The 4,972-nt window shown below is 32.7% G+C and overlaps 1 long non-coding RNA gene across 1 annotated transcript; it reads right to left on the reverse strand.

Annotated features, from left to right (window-relative positions):
* Window positions 1-1,072: 1,072 nt before the first annotated feature.
* On the reverse strand, window positions 1,073-4,730 carry LOC145611671 (uncharacterized). Its single transcript, XR_014106430.1, has 4 exons — window positions 4,256-4,730; window positions 1,726-1,995; window positions 1,320-1,649; window positions 1,073-1,213 (listed from the first exon to the last, which is right to left on the reverse strand). It is a non-coding gene; the product is annotated as an uncharacterized LOC145611671 (long non-coding RNA).
* Window positions 4,731-4,972: the final 242 nt, after the last annotated feature.

Consider the following 4,972-nt stretch of genomic DNA (forward strand, 5'->3'; position numbering starts at 1 on the left):
CCATACAATACAAACACTCTAAATAGTTCCGCACAACTCGAATTATTCATCCATAACCATACAATACAAAAAATTAAATATACTTTAATTTCCAAAAAACAATTAAACTTGAATTAAAAAAGCATTGATTTATAATTTAGAAATGTAACAACAATAACTAATAGGCTAAATAAAATTAAAGTAGATATATAAAATGTGTTATATCATTTTATTAAGCTAAATGCGATAAATCATAACATCGATTAATAAGATAACTAGTCTTTTAACAAAAAATTAAGCCTTAAAAACTTAGCCCATTGTTCTCGAATCTCATCCAATTCTACATCGTTGTAGGCTGCAAGTCTTGCCAAATACTCCTGAAAAAAAAATACGTGTATATATATTATACTTTATAAAAATAAAACATCAACCAAAACTCGTAATACATCTCATCACTAACCTCTTTCAAATTACCCTTGCAATCGCTATGGAAAGATACTATCTCATACATATATCTCATCACATAATAAGCACATTCGGTACCACTACATTGTTGAGCACACTAATTCAAATGAACATAGTACAATTATTTAATATATTAAATAATACTTTCATTACTAATAGAATGAAAAAGCAAAAATTATACGCTTACCTCCATTCTTATGTGTAGTAATTGTGGCTTACTCGTTTTGAAAGCATTTCCTTTAAGGTGTGACCTGTATACATTGTAAGGTCTAAAAAAAATATCATAAAAATCATTAGATTAAACGAATGAAAAATGAATTTTAATCACATGCATATGAATACGTAGTACTAGGAATGTTGTGTACTACCATCTTCATTACTTTGGACAACTCTAAGTTTCGAGCGTTCGGAGGTGATTGAATAACAGAATCAAACTCATACACAAGACTCATACGCAAATTAATCACATAGAGTACCCAATGATTCCTACATTTTAATAAACTTGTTTGTATTATTCACATAATTAAAATAATAAAATTATGGAAAAGTAAAGATTTCAAGGATCAGTAGTACATACGCTTCCATATATGGAGCCAAAATGAATTTGCATTGTGCATCCTTCTTCCTTAATTCAGTTTGAAAAGCATTTTTCAAATACATTTGGACTTCAAGGAAATCTTTCTTGATTTCAGCTGCAGAAATTTTTTGGGGGCACAAGAATTTGATTTTAGTCTTCTGAAATAATGAGATATGCTCTTCAATTAAGTACCTGTATTTTACAGAAAAAATAAATAATTAGTATAATATATGGATCTAATAAAATATATTTCATAGTAAAACAAATTCAAATAACTTAAATGAATGTTAGTATTTACAATATGTAGACATGGATTAATGAAATATTAGCCCATGCTCTTCGTAATTCAGAGACATCATCACTAGTAACATAAATTTGTGTGTCTTCCTTTTGATAAAACAATGGAGCCTTCAATGGAATTGTCGTAGTATCATAATCTCCACTTCCTGAAGTCATGCAATAATACAACATAGAACACTGTTCACCAAGACTCTCAACAATATTTTCTGGAATAGTTATGCCTTTGCCTTTAATAGTTGAATGCTCTGAGTTGATAGGTCCGCAACTATCAACTTTCTCTTTGGTTTGCACCAATTCATTATCCGTCTTTTTTTTCCAAAGTCATAACCTTCAAGAAAAGATAAATATTAATATAATTTAGTTACAAATATCTTAGATCATTACATAGCATATCAATGAATTACCTCATCAGTAAAGAAGACTAAATCTGCCGGCCACCCCAAAAAATAACCTTTCGCCTCACCCAACTTGGTGATACCGTCATCAGTCTCTTCTGGGAGATTTAGGTGAGAATAATCACTTTAAACATGGTCAACACTAACTCTATAGATGTCACGGTTCATTTTCTTGTTATGAATTACTTCACTAAGACAAGGTTCTGTCGTTCCATCGGCCACAATCACTGAGTTCCCACTGAACTCATCAACTAAAGCAAGACGACATTTAGTTGGGACCTACATAATTGATCATGTCGTAAGAAACATGAAAGCATAATCTACAGTTAACAACTAATATTCAAGTGCTGAATACAGTGTTTACATTTTAAAGCACTGATGTCAAAGATAAGATTAATAAAATTTATGAATGATATTTTCCTTTTCATAGAATAGAAGCATTTTATATAAGCAATAAGACCGATTAGTACTATATGTCTACATGTTTAATAAATATGTGTGTCAAGGAACATAATAAGGCTTCCAGATTATAATTATGTCAATAGACTAATTGTCACGTACACTATAACTATCTAAGACCCTGAGATTCCAAGGAATATAAGAACCAGAACTAATGAATACATGAAAGTAAAGACACATCCCATTAGCATCAAGCCTCAATGAATCCTAATCTTCCATTCTATTGTCCACTGTTTGAGATTTTTCACTTTGAAACATTGATTAAGCCTTCTTCCTATCATATTTTCCTAATATGTCAAAATCCCAAAGAGCGGGCAAATAATTTTATGACTAAATTAGTACGTGAAGGCTGAGCATTTATGCTATTACAGACATGGAGAAATACAACCTTTTTTTTATGTTGAAGCAACCATTCTTTGGCTCTTTTAGTTTTCTTATTTTTAACTCCAAGAGAGTTAAAATAAAAAAAGCCATCAGGAATCCTGTTCCAAATTATTTGAATTACATACTCCTGTAAAAAAAACTCGAGATCTAACTAAGAACCAGCTAAATTATATGGATTCAGTCATTAATTGTACAAAATACAGATTATAGCATCAGAAGCAATGAATATGGAACCTCTATGAAAAATAATGTTCACTGATCATGGTATATTTTAAAGTAGCTTATCACAGTTATTCTGGCTCAAGTACTCTTGTTAGATAAAGGTACAAGTCCAAGTGTGAAACACTAAAACTAATATTTTATTTAAACATCTTATGTGTCAGGTCCAAATAAAGTGTTCATACCTATGTCAAACATCAACCACCCAGCACCAATATTTGATTAAAATGAGGAAATATGCTCCAAACAATATGAGAACTACAATCTATCTTTCTTAATAATTTTCGAGACAAAAGTTGACTGTTTAAGGATAGAATGAGCAATGCAATATTTTTTGTTTCCAGGAAAAAAGGGATGATAGGTTTGGGTGATATACATATAAATATATAATGATAATCAAAAGTAATGCAGTGCCTCAATTGAAGCATTTTGCATAAGGGCCAGTGGGCATGTGGGATTATGGTACATACATTTCCCCTGGAAAATAGCAATACCATCATTAGGTTAGACCCTTGATTTAAAGTGCATTGACTAAGAACAACTTCACAGAACTTCATGGAGCATATGATCATGATAAAGTTAACCCAAATGAGGTCTCAACATTACAACAGATACGAGAAAGACATCAATAATGATAACGCGGCTCGTCTATAATGTATTAGCTGTACCCACAGGGTAAAACTGTAAAAGGGAGAAAAAAATTATATGGTAGGAGTTCAAACTTTCAAACAAAGAAATATAGTAAGGAGTAGCTACGGTTCTCAAAGGAAGTCTATACACTCATATCAGAAACAGTAATTGATAAATATCATGGCCTTCTAAAGGGGCTGCACCTAAGACCCTTTCCTAAACCCTAGACAAAAACACCATGTTTTTGAAACGCGAAGGCACAAATCACCACACAAATTAGCGATACAGGACAGAGCAGCCATATGACAACAATAACAAGACAAAAATGAGTGTCACTGTTTCATTGCTTGAGTTGAGGGGTGAGTCTATACCAGGATTCGCAACATATAATTCCACAAACCTAAAATTAAGAAGACTAAACAATACCACTCCAACAACAAATTCTACAAGCAATACCAACCAATCCACAAACCTAAAATTAAGAAGACTAAACAACGCTGAACAAACTATCCATCCTAACTGAGTTCTGAATTCAGTTCTGAAAGTCAGCTCTGAATTACGTTCTGATTTTTAGTACTGAATTCAATTCTGATTTTCAGTTCTGAATTCAGGTCTGATTTTCAGCTTTGAATTCAGGTCTGATTTTCAGTTTTGAAAGTTGGCTTTGAATTCAATTATGATATTTAGTTCTGAATTCAGTTCTGAAATTCGGCTTTGAATTCCGTTCTGATTATCAATTCTGCATTCAGTTATGAATTTAAACTTTAAATTCATTCTGATTATCAATTCTGCATTCATCTCATGTGATAATAATTAAGAGTTCAATCTTAGTCAAATGAAGGTTTACCTCTAACAAGCGAGGACTTAGCTCCGTTGGATTGGTTGAGGAAGATGGGGAAGGTTGAGCATCATTTACTTGCAAATCATTAACAGTCATGTGTGGTATGAAAGTAGAAAGATAAGAATTTATAGCTTCCGCAATGCCTTCCTTTAATTTTTCTTCAAATTCCCGAGTTAAGTTCTCTTTAAATTCATCTAGTTCTTGTAATGAGCAACCACTTTTAGACATGTTTTTACCTTTTACCGGGCCAAATGCTTTTCTATAGCCGACACCAATCCCACATCCACCAAGTCCTTTCACAAATCCACGATGGTTCTTTTTCCCAAATGCCAAAGTAAGGGCATCAACGCCTCGCTCTGATTGTTTACACTCTCCTTCCTCAGATTCCTTTGCTTGTTTTTGCAAGTTCTCTTCCTGTTTGACAAAACATAGAAAAAGTTAATTAGATGACCAGAAATCTGTAATGTCAGTAGATTTCTTTGTTTTGATAAATATGACATACAACTATATTGGCAGTTCGAATAGTCTTCGTATCTTTTGGGTCGATGCCCCATGTTCCATCTGGCAACCGCTTTTCATGAGCTAAAACCCACTCAAGAGCTCGACGATAAAAAATAGAACCAGTTGATGTACTGCTCTGGGAAGTGTTGCCAGCAGTTGAAGATTCTGCCAGAGCAGGAAATCTATTTTCAAGTCTCTTTTGCTTATTCCAAATTATCCGAG

Source organism: Chenopodium album, chromosome 3 (assembly GCF_948465745.1).
Source record: "Chenopodium album chromosome 3, dcCheAlbu1.1, whole genome shotgun sequence".
Taxonomy (NCBI): Eukaryota; Viridiplantae; Streptophyta; class Magnoliopsida; order Caryophyllales; family Amaranthaceae; genus Chenopodium; species Chenopodium album.